Source organism: Lagopus muta, chromosome 2, assembly GCF_023343835.1.
Source record: "Lagopus muta isolate bLagMut1 chromosome 2, bLagMut1 primary, whole genome shotgun sequence".
NCBI lineage: Eukaryota > Metazoa > Chordata > Aves > Galliformes > Phasianidae > Lagopus > Lagopus muta.
In genome coordinates this window covers 100,835,730-100,854,037 of record NC_064434.1, presented here as the reverse complement: position 1 = coordinate 100,854,037, position 18,308 = coordinate 100,835,730, and the positions used below count along the sequence as shown (strand labels likewise).

General features: G+C 46.0%; 1 protein-coding gene across 4 annotated transcripts in view; it reads left to right on the top strand.

The window, feature by feature from the left end:
• Positions 1–2,714: 2,714 nt before the first annotated feature.
• The window catches only part of TOGARAM2 (TOG array regulator of axonemal microtubules 2), a 48,007-nt gene continuing 32,413 nt past the window's right edge, over positions 2,715–18,308 (top strand). For 2 of the 4 annotated variants that reach the window (XM_048935290.1, XM_048935287.1), the window contains exons 1-2: positions 2,736–2,804; positions 7,682–7,862. The gene's annotated coding sequence lies outside the window, so the exon portion shown is untranslated. Of the gene's footprint in view, positions 2,805–7,681; positions 7,863–13,078; positions 13,126–18,308 lie in introns of all 4 variants that reach the window. The other 2 variants (XM_048935289.1, XM_048935288.1) reach the window with 2 other exon arrangements.

The following is an 18,308-nucleotide window of genomic DNA, read 5'->3' as shown; positions in this document are numbered from 1 at the left end:
TCTGTGCAATTTCTAACCTTTAAAACTGCTTTTGTGTCTGCATGAAGCATCAGCCAGCTGATAGACTAAGCATTCATGTATTTGTTTTTCAAAGATGCAACATCATCTGGAGGAAGGGGTTGGCAATTGAGTAGCCCTGCCTTTCAGCCCTGATGCTGGTGTTTGTATGAATGAAGGGAGTCAGGAGGTAGACCAGCTGCTTGTTCTGAGCAGTGGAGTTTAGGTGGGGGCATGTATAATGTCCACGATGTGTCCAGTGCAAGCCTCAGCGGTTAAACAGTCAGCAAGTCCATGAGGTGGAAACTCTGACGTATATTGCTTTTATATGCCCAATGTGTATTGTGTTCCATTTATAGGTGTGTACTTAACGATCCTCCGGGCACCTCTGCAAATGTGAGGGGTATTGCTTTGCTGTTTTTACGTGATGATGGCCTAATTTCCAGATTGCTGCAGTAAATGACATCTGCGGTAAAGAGCGATACCACAGCTGACCAGAGGGTGTCACAGTAGCTTCACAAAAGGTACGTACCTTGGCTATCAAGAACAACCTGTGAAGTGTGGCACTGAGGATGGCATCGTCTTAGCACTGCTGAAAGCATCCTGCTGTGAGACAGTGTCAGTCACAATATCCTCTCTTATTATGGTTCTGCTTCCAGGGGAACTTCCTACTATGCCAAGGGTTTGTGCTGAAGGTTCTTGTTGCTTCCCTTGCTAAATATTGCAGCATTTCTCTGCAGTGTGGTACTGGAGTAAGAGCTGCTACTGAGATAGGGTGTATGGCCTTATAGGTAAGTTTCACTTAAGGCTATTAACACAGATTCCATCTCCAGGGGACTAATCCGTGGGGGATCAGCCTTTGGGATGCTGGTTCCTTGTCCTCTATAAGGAGGGGCTTGGGGAGAGGTCACTGCAAGTAGTTTCCTTGCATGTGTGTCTAGCCTCACTGCTGTGGGACCTTGAGGAACCATCCAGGAGGTGGGCTGTGGGGAAGTCCCCTATGCTGTGAGTTAATGAACCGGGGCTAGCTTGAAACTTCAGTTTTACTTCAGAGAGCAGTATGACTGATGTAAGGAAATATGATTCCTCCTAGTTTGCTCCAAGTGAATGACTTCACCTGGGCGCCAGGCAACCGTACCCTTCCTGTCTGAGATGCCACTCACCACCTCCCTCCTGGATTGTGGGTTCCGTGTAAGATCAATAAGATCATGAAGAAAATCCTGCTTGGAAAAGAGCCTAGGTCTCTCTCTAAGGAAAAGCCTGTGTGCTTTTCTGTGCTTCTGTTCTGGCAGCAGGACGTAATGCTGTTTTGAAGGGAGGGATGGGAGAGAGGAAAAGAGATTTGTGTGAGTGGATCTCGCATTATCTAAGAGGGGGAATGAAGTCACAGTCAGACCTGGAGCCTATCCAAAGCTCTTCTAATCATGGAGATGGGCTTAACTAGGTTATTTCAAATGTCTTGGCTTGATAACAAGCACTATAAGTTATTTAGGCATATCTTAAGGAATTAATCGTAGATTTTGTCCTTGAAAAAAAACACTTCCATCAAGCTCTCCGCTGGCTTTGTGAGAGTAGTTTGTTTCTGAGCTCCTTGCACTCAGGACCCCTCAATTTCTGTGTCTAAGCCGGAGGGCTGCTTGCTTTCATCAGCAGGAGAGAGCACTTGTCAGTCAGCTGTTTCACCGACTTCCCAAAGGCCCTGCAACAAAACCCCTGCAGCACTTTGCTGCCTGCTGGCACGTTTTGGGAGGAGCAGGTTTGTGTGCTTGCTATGCTCTCCTGCACATAGTAAACCCATTCTTTATACTCAGCTGCTCGCCAATGGGGGGCAATAAATGATTTATAACCATGGCAGCAGTTGCTGTGGGAGACTGGCATCAACAAGGAACTTTCTCGTGTCCACGTCAATGAAACTACAAAAAATCTTTCCACTCTGCATCAGGCATCTCTGGTGCCTCCCAAGGATTTGGTGTAGAGGTAAGTCAGACAGAAATGGTATCACATGCAATGTCTGTAACAGAACTGATGACTTTCAACTGTTCCAGGCTGGAAGTTTGGATAGGATCTTCTGCCATCATCTGGGCTTTCTGGGAAAGCAGCTAACAGCAAAGATTTGTAGAATCTGCTTTTGCTTGAGTTGCTCTGTGTCGCTTCAGAGATTTCTGTAATGCAGAAAATCTTGCAGTGTGAACATGGGCATCCATAGCTGCTGTTTCAGCTGAGGGGATTCCAGCACTTTGCAGGCTTGGGTGCTCTCTGGACTTGCAGTTCTCCATAGTATCGTCTTGCATTCAGGCTCCTCAAATCAAGATGTACAGCTGAAATACAGGGATGATTAGGGGAGCTACAAGAAAGAAGCAGACTCTTTAGTAGAATCTGTGGTGATAGGATAGTTAGAGAAAAGAGATTTAGGTTGAATATAAGGAGAAGATTTTTACTGTGGGGGTGGTGAGGCACTGGCACAGGTTGTTCAAAGAGGTGGTGGGTGCTCTGTCCTTAAAGACACCCAAGGTCAGGCTGGATGGGGCTCTGAGCACCTGGTGGAGCTGTGGGTGTGCCTGCTCACTGCAGGGGATCAGAGTAGATGGCCTTTGATGGTTGCATGGGAACCGTTAGGTCCCAGCCTGAACCAGTGATTGAGCACCTGGTGAAGGGGTGGAGCCAGCCCTGGAAACACAGGTGCAAGCAATTCCCCTATATGACCTCCCTAACCTCATTTACAGGCTGGCAGCCAAGAGGGAAGGATCTCTTCTTGGAGACTGTTTCTTTTAAGGTATTTTCCAGTGAGCTCTTATCTTCAGAGCAGGGTAAGCTGTTTCTTTTTTGTTACCTGCTTGTGAGTAATTCATTTCTTGAGTTATCTGAAAGTTGGTCAGGCAGCTACATGCCTCTATTTTTATACTATTCAAGAGTCCTTTCCAACTTAAACAATTCTACAATTAAGGATTTGGCAAAAGGGTGTTTAAGTGAAGTAAACTAATAGGGTGAAGGGATGGCTTTTCTGGGAAGTGTGAACTCTGGAGGAGTTTCAAAGTGACGATCCCTTTCCTACAGTTTCCTCAATTCCAGTGAAATATTTTCATATTTATAGGAAGGGTTTTTCTCTCTATCTATAAATAAATTTTTGTCTAGCTGAGGTTGTTCAAATGGAGAACCCCGTTGTAAGATGCTGAAAGCTGCACCAACTGCTGCTTTGTAGAGAGGAATGATAACAGTTTTGTGCCTCAGTTCATGTTTCATATGCAGGACAAGGGAGAAGTTAGCACTGACATTTCTGTACAGAAGTCTGAGCAGAACAGTGCTCCCAGTGCTAGCAAAATGCTGTGAGTAGGAAAGCAGCCTATGCACACCAGTGGGGTGATACACATGTCAATAACAGTGCTGTACTCTGAAGTGTCTGAGGGGTGATGCTGGCTGTCCAATTGTTTCCCCTGCTGAGCCAAGGCAAAGAAACACCTATTGCACCCTCAGGAGGGCTGATACAGGTTTTGGGATTGTAGTAAACATAAAAGGTTTTTCTAGCCATGTTGCTGTTCACAGCTCCAATCTGCTGATTGCTTTGCAAAATGGTGGGGGAAATATATGTGGTACAAAACCACTGGGTGCTCAGCCTGTGTCTGTGCTGCTGGCAGCTGTGCCCAGCCCTGTGCTCTGCCGCGCACACAAGGTACACTCCTGTGGCCGTGCCTTCTAGCTCCTTGTCTTGCACTGCATGTGCATGTTGTCTTGTGGGAAAGCTGTTGCAGTGTGGTTAAAATGCTGGGATGCCAGAAAAGAAGAGACTGGTGGTGATCTTTTTTTTAAATGTAAAACAGTAATAGCACTTCTGGGGATGCGCAGAACTTAAGTGTACTCAGGGACCACAGCAGATGACAAGTGAAGCCTTATGAGAATATATATCTACAGAAAAGAGAGTTAAATAAGCACGGTCTATGTGTCCAAATTAATTTGTAAAGTGTGTTTCTCTGATGTGTGAAGTTTAATGGTGTGCACAGAACCTTAGCTTTCATCAATTTGCTTAAGGGTTCCTGTAGTTCTCATGACTTCAGGAGGCAGCTTGAGAAGCCGGTCTGGTGTGCCTGATGTCACTGTGTCACTCAGGAAGGAAAGGCCTGGTTTGGGAAGGTGATCTTGTGTAGCTTTGAGGCCTGGGATGTATTTTCTCTCAAGGATTTAAGATTAGAGTTTTAATTGCATCTGATAAGAAATGCTCTGAACATCAAAAATAGTGCATGCTGAGTGGCTCCCAGTGTCACTGCATTATAGCTGTTGAAGGATTACAGTAGATCCCCCTGTGCGAATCTTCCTTCCATTAACCCCCAAGTCAGCTTGATGCTTCCAGCTGCAGGATTGGTGTCTCCAAAGGCTGCCTGTTCTCCTTCCTCTTGGAGTCCCTCTGTTTGCCAGTCCTTCCTTTATCATTTCTCAGTTGCTAGAGCCAAACGTAGCATCATTTAATGCTGTTTTGAATCATAGTGCTGTAATATCTTGAAGAGAGGGGAGAACTGGGGGTCTCAGTTGCTCCAGCTCTCACCTGTGATGTTTTGCATTTCTGAAGCCTGTAAGGGTTTCAGGTGTGGTTTCCTAGGGCTCAGCTCATGCTTGGTATTTAGAGAGAGGAAAAAAGCTGACAGATCAGAAGGGGGAGGTGTGTGGGAGTGTAAGAAATCCTCCTTCATTAGAGGTGTGGGAAACAAAAATGGGTGACTGTGCAGCTCTGACACGTGCCTCAAAGGGAGAGCTTGAATGCAGCCCTATCATTCCCATTCAGAAATGAATACAGCAGTGAGTGTTGGGGACGTTCCGGCCCCAGAGTGGGCCCTCGGGGGATCTCTGCTTCAGCCCTTCTCTTTGTCCCACTTGGTGCTCACAGGCCTGTTTCTCACACTTTTTTCCTCATTGCTATGCAGCGTTTTTCCTTTTCTTGTGTTCAGAGAGTTCAGACATCAATGCGTGCTCTAATGCTGGAGTGTGCACCTGGTTCTGGAGTCGTTACCATCACCTGTTGGCATTATTTATGAAGAAGGTATTCATATGTAAATAAACTGCTGATTATGTGGCTGCAAATGCATGTGAAATCAGCTAGTTGAAAATCAGAGGTTGGTTTCTAAGAGGGATAAACTTGCAGTTGATTTAACAAGCTTGTTTTGCAGAGGACAGAGGTGAGGTGTGTTCAATCACCACTATCACAGAATCACAGGGGTTGGAAGGGACCTCAGGAAATCGTTGAGTCCAACCCCCTGTTAAAGCACTTCCCTACAGCAGGTTGCACAGGTAGGCATCCAGACAGGTCTTCAGTATCTTCAGAGAAGGACACTCCACAGCCTCTCTGGGCAGTTGTTCACCCTGGCAGTAAAATTCTTCCATGTGTTCGTATGGAACTTCTTATGTTCAAGTTTAAGGCTGTTTCTCCTTGTCCTATTGCTACACACTGAGAAGAACCTGGCCTCACCTATTTGCCTCCCACCTCCCTTTAGATATTTATAAACATGAATCAGTTCCCCCCCCCCCCCCCCCCCCTCAGTCTTTTTCCCCAGGCTGAACAGACCCAGGTTTACACTGCCTTTCCTCATATGGGAGATGCTCCATGCCCTTTATCATCTTCGTGGCCTTTTGATGCACTCCTTTTAGGAGTTCCCTGTTTTTTTTTGAGCTGGGCAGCCCAGGACTGGCACAGTACTCTACCTGGTGTGGCCACATTTAGAATAGAGGGGGAGGATCACCTCCCTTGACCTGCTGGATGTATTCTTTTTGATGCGCCTCAGGATACCATTGGCCTTCTTGGCCACAAGGGCACACTTCTAGCCCTGTGAATTGAATATTTGAATTGACAGACTGGATTGATGTTAAGTAAACTGTATTGTTCAGAAACCCATCTCTAGGGTCCTGGACTTGATATTATAGAGAGAGGCACCAGAGCCCCATGGTGGGTGAATGCAATATTTCATCGTAATGGAGGGCACAAACTCAGCTGCGCTCTGCTTTGCAGTGCTGTGTGTGAGCCTTTTCTAAATCTATGAATCAAATAAGAGTTCAAGATCCCCAAGCAATCTGGTTTCCAGTCACATTGCTGTGTAGAGTCTTTCTGCTCCCTGGGAGCCCTCCTTCAAAGTTCAGCTGTCCCAGGGAACAAGCAGATGAACCCATCCCTGACCTGCTGAGCACCCCTACCTCCCCCTCATGGAGTCACCCCAAGGCCAGGCTCACTTTAAATCAACTTTATATAAGCTCTTAATTACACAGCTTAAAAACAAACACACACACAAAATCAGGAAACAATGGCCAGATGTGCAGTGGGACAAGGAATTGATTCCTTCTTGGAAAGAGGAGGGGAGAGGTAGGGGAGTGATGTGCAGAAATATTTAACTGTTCAGTGCCCTGTAAGAGCATAAATTTTTGCAGGTGGTGAAAAGATGTTGCCAGCATGTTAGATGCTATGGGGGTTGTGGCAAACAGGCAAAGCACTGCAGTGTGCTGCTTCTTCCTCTTCTCTTCTCCCACTCTCTTCCCCAGAATACGATGATTTAGTCATATGGTCATAGTTCCTCCTACTCAGGTCCTGGTCTCCCATCATATAACCTTCCTCTTGCATCCAACTGAAACCCAAGTAATGCAATAATGGGCTGAAAGCTGTTACTGCTTGCTTCCTTTGCTGCCTTCCAGCACAATACGTTTGTGTTCATCCAGCAGTTCCTCAGGAGAGACAAGCGCAGTGTTCTGGTTGGGTGAAACAAGGGCTGGGCTGCTGGTGGACAGGCACAGATTCTTCCAGAGGCTAGGGACACTGAAAAGCAAAGTCATCCTCAGCGTTTTGAGCTATGATAGGGCCCTGAGAATCTGTCTAGTAAGATGTGCTCACAAAACCCTGCTGCTGATAAGCATTATTCTGCAGCAAATCACTGCTTTGTCCAGACCTTCAGGCTTACTAAATGTCTTATGATGGAAAAACCAATGGAGGGGGCTGAGTGGATTGGAGAAATGTTGCCTTATGTCTTTATGAATACAAGATGCGATCACGTTGTGATATTACTGGGGAGGATCTGTGTTGTGTTTGATGGCATGTTTTGTAGTTGCATACAGAATGTCTTACCACATTCTTGATGTGTTGGTGTCACCTGGAAGAGTGAGAATTGCTCATCCTGCTTCCTGTTGAGTTTCTGGACTCTTCTCTGAGCATCTTTCCAGTCTGGTTCTGCTTAATTCATGAGGTCTAATGAGATTGTAGCCCATGGTACTAAGGACAAATTGCCTGCAGGAGTCAGATGTATTATGATTGTAACATGTTCAATTAATTTAGAGGTTTTCCTCTGTCTTAAGTGCAAGGGGCAGTTTGGTGGTTGAGATTTGGTTTGGCCACAGCTAATACCACACCACTTGGAAGCAGAGCAGCACTTAAAGATGCATGGTATATGTGGAAGATACACTGCATCTTTGGAAGGCTTAGGAGGCTGATGTGTCGTTTTGTCGTCTTCTGTCTTGAAGCAAGCAGTAGGCTGCAAATTCCAGTGTGACTGTAGGAGAGCTGCTGCTTTATTTCCCTCCATTTAAGCAAGAACACTGGCAAGCTGCCCTCCCTCCCCCGAGAACCTCATCCTCCAGGTTTGTTTGCACGCTGCTTGCTGAACGCCTAAAAAAAGGAGCCAATCAGATTGCATTTGCCTAATACATTAATGAATCTGCTTAGGTGTCATCAGGTCTGATGTCTTAGTGAGCGGTGACAGTTTAATGCATCGGGACCGAATTGCTGAGGAGAAGTTGCAGAGTGGTGGATTGCCAGAGGTGTGCTGAGACCTGGGGACCCAGCGTGGTAGAGTTAAACTTCCCTGGGTACTAATGGAAGCATGTAAACAAAAACAAAGGTGAAGGTAGGTCTCCCTTCTTGTCATTCTTGCAGCAAGCATTTTATTTATTTTGCGGTTAGTGCCTTTTGCCAAAGGAACTCGAACTCCTTGGCTGGCTGCATGGGAGTAGATTTTACTTGTGTGTGTTTACTGGAGTTATAGTCATAATAAAAATTTTTAAAGGGTCCCTGGAGAAGACAGAACTATAGCAGCCTTTGTTATTCCTAGCAGAATGCACGCAAAAACAAACAGATTAAATCCATGCAAGCTCCTTCCCTGCCTCCTGTGGGATGGACTGATGGCTCTGGAGTGAAGGGCTTTATGTATAATGGCTGCATGAGGTCTTATACTTCTGAGAAAGTCTCACTCTCATCCTCAAAGAAACAGCGTGCTGCACTTCTTTGCAGACCAGGAAGTCTGCTCAGCTGGGAGCTGAAGTGAGAGAGGTGTGAGGTGGATGGCTGGGTCTGTCTGAGGAACAGATCTGTGGTTTTACTGAGTCACGTGCAGCCAGATCTGCTTTAAATGCCTGGTGTACCTGGCTTTGTATCTCTGCAGCTAGCCTCTGTGTTCCCCTCTTTGCTGGCTGAACTGGTGGCACAGGGTGGTCTCTCCCAAGCAAGGCTCTGCTGCTGAATGCTGTGCCAGGAATTTGCACAAGTGTGGTGCATGCTTCACCCCTCCGCAGCTACTCTGCATCTCTCCTTAGGGCTTCTGTGTGTACCAAGGAGACACTGGCATGACATTCCTTTGCTTCACTGGGTAGATCCTACAAGTTTAGACACAAAAATATTACAAATATTAGCCAGATTATCATTTTAAAGTGAATATCTAACAAGGAAAGCATCTGACAAAATGGGAGCAGCTTGTTTCAGATGGTTCCGTGGCTTTGCCAAGTGTTTTCAAGCATCTCAACTACTGTTCAACTGACAATTGTTTTGATCCTTTCTTCATCTGTTTTGTGGAAAATGAAAGATCACAGCTCATGGATGTGTTTGGAGAAAAAAATCTTTTTATCAAAGACTCTTTTTTTTGTATTGTTTTAAAAATGTGCAGATGACAGACTGCATGAAGAAGCCTGGTTTCACATCACAGGCTGTACTCTGAATGTTGTTCCCTGGCATTTAAAACTAATTACAGTTTTGCTACCAGTCCTGATGGGAATGAGTTAAGACCCAAACTGTCACATCCTCTTGTGGTTTCCTATAGCTCCCATGGTTTAAAACACAGACAAACACATACACAAATCAAAAGACTTGAGTAGCCAGGATCCATCCATCCTAGGGATGATGGTAATTTCGTGGTGAACATTTGCCCCACAGACTCAGAGCTCTTTGGCAGCTGTAGGGAGGAACAGGCCCATGCCTGAGTCTCCAGAGGAGCCTTGGCACAGGTGTAACCTTGTCATTATACAAGGTTTCAAGGGCGTATCTTTGGATGCCTAGTGTGGTGCTCCTAGGTACAGTGCAAATCTCCACTGTCATTCAATTACTGCTCAAAACCCATCAATGTTGGTAGAAGGAAATGCCATTGTTCATAAGGTCACTTGCTGCCCCAGAGCACAATTCTATCCCATATCTCAACTTTCTATCCCATATATCAACTTTCATTCATCCCTTCTGCTCCAGAAGCAGCACGTCTTGTAAAAACATACCTTGCTGAAGTCTCAGGAAATGTTACCTGGGTGATGCATTTTTATATTTGAGAAGAATGGCAAAGTCCTGGCTTTGCATTAAGATAATGGTGTACCTCTGGACATTCTTGCTCTCACTCAGATGAGGAATGGAATGACACCACGTGAGGAGCAGGAAGAAAGATTTGCTTCATTAGCAGCTGCCACAGTGGAGCTGTGGGGTCCACAATGGGTTGGCAGTCACCTTACCCAGGCACTGGTTGTGAGTTTTTCTTCCTGCCCCCAAAGCTTTCCTTTCTTGCTGCTCACAGGGTCTCTTCTAAGTGTTCTCATCTTTCAATTACCTGCCTGCCTTTAGGTGCAGCCATAAGGCCTAATTTTGTGTGGAGGCTGGAAGTGCTTCGAGCTCTGCCAACGTAGGATTTATGGCATTTCAATAGGATCATTGGTTGCTCTTTGCTGTGAATGTGCTCTGCTTTGTGCTAAAGGCTTGGTGCACAGCTGTTGGTGGTGGAGAAGGGCTGGCTGCTAAATGAGCTGTTCCCTCTGTGCTGCCACCTCACAGCATTCCCACCAGCAATCCCCCATACCTCATTTCTGGCATCTCATGGAAAACGATAGCGGGGCCATTTTTCATCCATCATTATTCTTTGCTGTGGGCTAGTGGCTGGAAATAATTTTCCATCCAGGACTGACGCAGATAATGCATTTCAGAAGAGGAGTATTTTCTCAAAGCACCCATGAGCTACGCACTGCAGCTGCTTCCTTTCAGTGGGGTCAGGCTCAGCCCCCTGTTTCCTGCTATTTCTACTTCCTACAAAGCCACACAGAGCTTTCTCCACTGCAGGCACCGAGTTGTTGTTTAAAACAGTGAGGGTAAAATGGGGAGCTTACCTACTACTGCAGTCTTCTCCATGACTTTGCAAGGCTTTGTAAATATTCAGCTTTGTAGCTCTTTGAGAAAAATCCACCTTCCTGTGCCTATTTTTCCTTCCCCTTGGTGTTCAGGCAGCTAATTTCTGGAGCCGCAGGAGAATTGAGTGGAAAGCCATTAGCAAGGAAATTGAGCTCTTCATCTCTGTTTGTTGTAATAATGTTCTTCAATGTGGGAGAGTTTGGAAGAAGCCTTCCCATCTGTTTGAGGTGGGCTGTTACCTGCCTGCAGGTTTGGGCATCTTCCAGCTTGCAGTATTGCTCCCTGCCAAGCTCTTACCAGGGATCGATGCAAGTTGGAAGTGTTTTTCAGGACCTTTCAAAGCTGGTGGCAGGTAGAATAAGTTGCAAGCCTGATTTCTGTTTGTATCTTCAGTTCAAGTCTTAGCCACTTTTACTGTATAGATTTGCTACTATCATTGCATGGGTTTTTCATTAGCTAGAACAAATCCTTTATTAAATTATTTTCTGCTGGCACTGCATGTTGGTCTGTAACAGAGGCTGGTGGGGTGGCATCTGTTGAAGCTGGCTGGGCTTTGCTCACTTCCTGCCTCCAACAGGCCAGTACACACACTGTGGGGTGAAAGCTGTAGGAGCTGAGTTTAGTTTTCAAAAGGATTAGGGCTAAATTCTGGCAAAGCCAGGGAGAGGGCTTTGATCACACCATGCTAACACATTGACTCACATGCCATGCTTTTGAAGTGCTATCTGGACCTATAGGAAAGTCATGTTTTTCCTGTTACTCCCCAGATCTTGTGTTAAGGATATGCAAATTTATTTATTCTTTTTTCCTCGTGTTACATGAAAACCATTCTATTATGATCAAGTAAATGCAATGCAACTTGTGCTGGATAGCAGGTGCCACCAGCTGGTTTCTCTGCATCCACAGCTGAGGCTCAGCTTCACATGGCTGCTGACTTTTCAGGTAGCCAGAGCGACCAGACAGTGACTTGCCACATTTGGCAGTGAGTTAAAGCCTGCAATTAGCCAATATGCAGTTAACTAGATTAGCAACATAGGGAACCAAGCAGGCTTAGCTGAAGACCATACGATACTAGATGAATTAGGTTGGGAAGCACGGTGTGTGTAGTGCCCTGAGTTATCAGAGGGTGCCTGCAGGTCAGCTCTGTGCTGAGGTAGGGATTCACCCTTAGGAATGAGGGTTTTTCTGAATGGATGCCATTTTACAATTGGATGAGGGCAATTCAAGAAAAATATCAAATGTTCAGTTTTAAAACTTTTTTTGAACGGAAATAGTTGAAACGAGCGCTTTTTCACCCATCACATCAATTTGCATGGAATTACAGAAGGGACCTTAAAGACCAGCCATTTCCAACTCCTTGTCATGGGCATGGCTGCCAATGCATGGTGTGTTTTGTGTATTACTAGCTTCTAACATCTTGGCATGAGGGTGCATTCCTGCCACACCTCTCCTGTCATTCTTTGGATTATTTGATTTATTCTTTGTGACATCACTTGGGAGGGGGAAGGAAGCAGAAGACAGTGGCCCTCTCAAAGCCTTGAAGGCCCTGCTGACTTGAGTCTAATTAATAAGGAAAAGCCAGGGAGGTCTGACCAAAGGCTGAGCAGAGGTAGGTTGAAGAAAGGCAGGTGCAGCAGTATCTCTATTCATTGTGTTTTCTGCCTGTTTTTTTCTCTGTAAGGAATCCAGGATTGATTAGGAAACAAGTATTTAAAAAATAAAAAGCCTTCATGTCACTATTTTTTTTTTTTTTTTTTTCCCTCTGTATGTTGGTATTTCAGCTCGCATCAATTTTTACCATTGGCTTGGAACCCAGCTTGTATTTGTTAGTGAAGCTCATCTGTTTCCTCTCAGCCTGCAAAGCTTCACTGGCACCTTCGGTGCTAAATTAATAACCTGCTTCTGCTTGTTGGTTGCATAGCCAGAAGGTCTGCATAAACCTGCTGGCTCCAGACCGGCCGCGTGCTTGGGTCATTTCTCCTGTAGGCTCAAATGCCACACAGTGTTGGTTGCCCTTGCCCAGTGCACAAATGAGGTTGCCATGGGGAAAGCCCAAGGGTTCCCAACCTAGCAGCGGTTCCTGAGAACAAAGTAAGAAGCTGTATGTGTGCTGTGAGGCTGCTGCAAAGGGCCATGCTGCCCAGCATGTATGCTCTGTGAAAGAAAAGGTGTCGAGAGGGGTAACTAAGTAGATTTCATGTTACAAGTGTGTAAGATGGCATTATTTCCATCCCTGCTCTGGACAAGGGAGAAGCTCCACTTAGCCTCAAGGCTTCTAAGCTGCTGTAGGAAAATGCAGCCTGAGAGCAGATCAAAGCAGGGAGGGCAGAGGTTTAGCCAAATACATCCAAAATGTATTTGTTAAAATGAAGAGGCTGTGCTTCACGTGTAGGGATTTCATGGCAAGTAGTTTTGTTAACCTACTGGGAGGGATGCCTCAAGGAATAGTGTTGCAACCAGGTTCATTTCTAGGCTGTCTAGGCTGTGCACAGGACAGGACTTCACTGTGTAATGCATTGTGTCATTAGGAGCCTGCAGGGGACATAATGTGTCCTGGGAGCGATGTTGCCCAAGATGAAGTGGGATGATGTGAGGCTGAGGAGCAAAGGTACTCCTTTCTCCTCTGATAGCAGCATTTTTTTCTTCCATTTTAGGAAGAATGAAATAAAACTTTGTCTCCCTGTTTTTCAGGCTAAGCATGTGGGCTGTTGAACCTGCCTCACCATCAGAAGGGCAAGGTATGTCAGTACTCTAGGCTGGAGACTGGTTGCTGGATACTCCCAGGTGGTCTCAATCTGACCGGCTGACAATCTTTGCTCAACTTCAGTCATTATTTAGGTGGTTTAATGAGGATCACACTTTTCAGCTCTCCTAAAGATGATTTCCCATAGAGTTGCTCTTTTGAGATACCCAGCAGCTTACATTTTTTGCTAGAGCTGAGCTGGTAGCTCGTTACTCAGCTTAATTAAAGGGAACAGATTGAACACCATACCAGGGAATATTTTTTGAAGAGGCAGTGCCACTGCCATGTTATGGAATTGTCCCTAACCAATGTCTCCATTAGATGACATGTGCTTGTAGAAAGAGAGTTCCCTGGCCTGCAGGATTTATTGTCCAAGAAGAAAACCAGGGGAGAGGTGAACAAGCAGCGTTTCTGCTATGCTGTTTTTACAGGCAGGAGCTGCATGAGATTAAGTCTTGCCTGCAGCCTGACAGAGAGCTAGAGCAGAGTTTTCCTAGCCTTTCTAACAGCATAAAGCAGTGTTGGAGTCTGAGGCTCTGTTGGTTTGTAGCAAAGAGGAAAAACTTTTTTGAGAGTTCTCCTGTTTTGTGCAGGTAATATCATACTTGGACACCCATGTGCTGTAGTTGGCCAACTTTCTGTTATCCTGTGATGTATAGGCTTGTTATTTTCCTCATGGACCTAATTACTCGGCCTTGGAGAAGCTGAAAGTCTTGGGAGATTGAAATTTGACGCATTGTAAGGCTGAATCCTGGACTCCTACCCTGCTGTTGCTGACGGAGTGATTCAGCAGAGGCAGGAAGATGCTTTCCATTGGCTTGGGTGCTGCTCTGCTGAGTGAGGTGTCAGCTATTTCCCCATGTCACAACGGGGTGACTGTCCTGCTGGGAAAGGATTGCTGATGTTTGTTTTTTATTTGTTTTCCTAGGAGTTATATTACTGCATGTTTTTCCAGCTAAAAATCCTATTGGTGCCTTGGTGCTTCCCTGTTAGCTTGCAAGCTGCACAAGAGTTCAGGACTCAGTTCTTGGAGAATTCCTTCTTTTCAGAATATTCTTGTGGATACAGACAGAATGAGCTTCTGTTCCTTGTTAACAGAGAACAGTGTTGCACCTCTGCTCAAAATTTCTCTTTTTGTGTGTGTGTGTTTGTAAAAACAGCCAGTGGTGACTTTGTTATGGAACACGCCAAAACTTGCCACTTAAATGATGGGAAAAGTCATTATTTTCACATTTGAAAGATAGCTTTTGAGTAAGCACAGCAAGAACAAAACATGCAGTAGTAAAACCAAGCGTCTGTTCAACTTCCTGTAGTTATCCATAGCGCAGTAGAGAGGCATAAAGTATTTGCAGTGAGGGTGGTGGGAAATTCTTGTTTAGTGGAGATGGCAGTAAGTGTGGCTGTGCTGGATCAGAGAGGGACACTTGGGCGGAATTAGTTTTCCTCTTTTGCTAATCTTGCCTGAATACGATCCTTTTTGTAGGCCAGGCATGGATTTACACCAATCCAAGCAAGAAGAGTTCCAAGCTCACGCTGCTGATCCAAGCAAAGTTGTCAAGTTCTTAATCCTGTGGCAAAGGGGGGTGGAAAACTTCCTCTTCCTTTTATGAGCTGCCAGTGATGCTTTGCTATTTGCTCATGTGCTGTGGTTGGGGTGCTGCTGATCTCCCAGGGGTGCTTGCTGCTGCGGCACCCGAGGAGCTGCCTGCCAACCCTGCAGGCAGGAGATATTCCTCCAGATTTCTTCAGAGAAGCGGTTGCTATGCAGCCTTGTTTATTCCTGGCACGTGACACTGTTTGCTCGTGGAGCTACTGCACCTGGCGGGGTGGGCCGGTCTGCTCTTGGAGGAGGGGGCTGCCTTGCCAAATGGCTGTCCCAACTCCCAGCTTGGGAAACGCAGGCTCTGGAGCACCAGAAATCCTTGTTGCCTTGTGGGAGGTGACCTGCAGCAGGGATTCACGTTTCTCAGGGGGATTACGAGCTTCTCGGCATGGAGCGAGGTTTGCGAAGTGAAGGCCGCAGCTGTCTGTGAAGGAGGTTGGTGAGCAGCCCTGGCTGCTTCCTGCTGCAGTGGGAAAGCAGCGTGTGGGGTGATGGATAGAGGAGGGGAGGGCAGGCCAGGCTGCTGGGTGCTGATGACAAGGAAGCCACTCTTCATGTGAAAAGGGTCAGAGTGATTCCTGCCATGGCATAGCAGCAGAGCGAGAACCCCCACCTCAGCTCAAGCACAACATCCCCTCTTTGCTGTGCACAGGAAGAGGGAGAAGTCCCTGCCTAGCTGCTCCAAATGGGCTGAAAGCACAGGCTGCACTTGTGGCCCTTCTGGGGCTCACACTGTTGTTTTCTGAGTAGAGCCAAGGGAGGTCAAAATCAAATCTGCTTTCTGAACCAGTCACTGCTGAGGGTTAGGGCACGGTTCTGTGGCTCCTAGTGTGCCTCTCTTCCCTGTGGGGTGGTAACCAAGTCTGCTTTGGACAGTGGTTTAAATGGCTGTGTTTCACTAAGTGGAACCTTGGCACCTCACTTAAAAGGGTGAGAGGAGAAGTAGAATTGTGTTTTTTTTGTTTGCTTTTTCCAAGCAGAGAAAGAAAGAGAACATTGCATAACTTACTGGCTGTCTGGCCCTAAAGGCATAGCACCTGATGAACAAACTTTCCTTCAGCTTGGCCTCTGTTTTCAGAGAGGTTTGTTTAAAGAGGTACAGATTTCTGAGAACTAGATCTGTGGAAGGTACAGGAGGTCGAGGAGGGAAGAACCCTCCAACAGTCTGATGCACCTTGTGTTCCTTTTGAGGTGCAGAGATGCTGGCCTGCTTCAGCTGCAGAGTGGGGCCATACCAAGTTGTGAAGGGCTGAGATATGAGGATGCTCATTATCACAGGTGTTGGCAGGTTAATCTCCCTTCATTTCTTTCTCTCTTTGGAGAGAATATCTTTGCTTCCCTTTCTTCCCTTCCTTTTCTTCCCTCACAATTTAGCAAGCTGGGGCTCTGCTGCAAGAACCACAGCTGTGATGACAGCAACAGCCTCTTGCACTTGTGTAGTACTTGTCACACTGAGGATTTTCTTTTTGGAGAAGCTTCCAAGAATCATTCTCATATTTTAGCTGGAGATGCTGACCTGTGATCAGCTGAAGTTGACTTATTCAACTTCATGCATGCAGAGGTTGTGTTTAGAGGCTCTATTTTCCTGACCTTAAGATTTACATTTTGCTGCAGGCTGAGTGGCAAGATGGCAAGCAGAGTTCACACTGCTCTTGCAGATGTCCATTTTTCATCCTGTTCTTCAGCTTTGGTTGCTTCTAGCAGTAGCCTGTGGAGGTCTATGAATCCAAATGCTCATGGAGTTAGGTGATATCTGGTAGCTGAGGTGAATGGAGACTTCAAAAATATTGGTGATGCTGGAAAGGTGGACTTAGATCTTGAATGTGATAGAGGGGTGTTTAAGTGCCCTAAGGAGCAAGGAGTAAATTCTGAGCAGTGGGAACTGTTGTGTTTCAAGGTTCGTACGGCACTAAGAACAGCGCTAGGACTTAGCGAGACAGATATAAGAGTAATAAAATGGACAATTAAACCCATCTCATTAGAGCCTTTGTGCTCCCAATGCTTGTTACTCGCAATGAAAAATTTCAATATGTAACTCAGATCCCACAGTGCTGCTGAATGAGATTGGTACAGATCGTTGAGAATTTCCCTGCCTGTTGGTTACGCAGAACAGGACAGAACCCTTGGGATGCTTCTCGGAGCTACCTTGGATTTATGCAGGTGTCTGTGCTTGCACTTGTTTGTGCCTTTATGAAAGATGTAGGGAACAGTATGGGAAGCCTCACAGGGAGCAGAGCATGGGGTAGAGGGCGTATTTTAGTGATCCTTTACTACTGAAGTGGCAGGGATAGGGCAGGAGAGCTCTCTTTGCGAGGCACTGGGGTGACATGCCTGATACTTCCAAGGAAAATTCAGTCACAAGAAGCCAGTGCGATGCTGTGTGATGAGCAAAGCCCTGCATGAGTTCAGGACCTTGTGGTTCCAGAGTTGTAGCCAAAACACTTCCATAAAGAAAATCCTTCCAATGCTTTTGGTCAAGGTTATGCTTAAGGCAATGAGTCAGTGTACTTGGCTCCTTGTTACCTCATTGTATCTAACCAGCACAGGAGTCCACGGAGCAATCCATCACCCACTGCTGGGGAACTGGCACCTTTGGTCACATCTCCAACAGAGACCATCACAAGCTTGTGTACAGTGCTTCCATAACCACTGTGTCCAGCAGGGCACCTCATTAGAGCTGGAATGAGGGTTTGATCGGCTGTGTTAGAAGGAGTTAATGAGGTTTGGCATTCAGACTAGCTTATTCCTACCTCTTGATTCATTGCCCTGGGTAAGCTGCTGCTTATGGTAACTCTTGTTTCATGGCTGAGAAGCCCTGCTCTGCTGAGGAGGAGCCCTGACAGGAGCTTTGCACAGGGGCACTGAGTTTGAATACCTTCCAAACATGAGGTGAGGGCAGAACACACACAGAGCAAAAAGCAACGTGTGTGTTTGCTGTGCTGGGAAGCCACCAGAGAAATAGGTTGTTAGTTAGAGACGACGGTAATGGCAGTATTAAATAATCTCTATTTTCATTTACTGAGTGCTAATGATCCAAATAAGCTGAAAATCCCAGAGGATGTGTTTCCTGTGGATTAAGCCAGCGGAATGGCAAGACATACAGTTATTGTATAATGAAACATCACCAAGGCCTGGGGCTGCTCAGATGCATTTTTGTTCCATTTTCCTCTTCAGAAAGCCAGTTTTTAGCATACTATTTGCATATCAGTGGCAGAAAGAGGAATCCTCCATGTGAGTCTGCAGGAAAATTGCTCTTCCATTATCATTCCAGACTTTGTGCAGTCTTCTGTTCCTTTTGTCCTCCTCAAAAAAAAAAAATGAGGTGACCTTATATAAGCATACATTTGGGGTTTTCCATAACATGTAGTTGGCCTGAATTGAGAATTCAGCCCTGAATTGAGGCAGTTAAGCCTCTGGGGCTACAATTAATGCCCTTTCCATTTCTGTTAGCATGTAGGACAACAGCCTGGCAGGACAACACTGAGGCATGGAGATACTGGCCCACGTTGAGCCAGTTTCATTGCAGAATGTGTCAGTGGCAGAGGGAATCTTCTGTCCTAGTTACAAGATACACT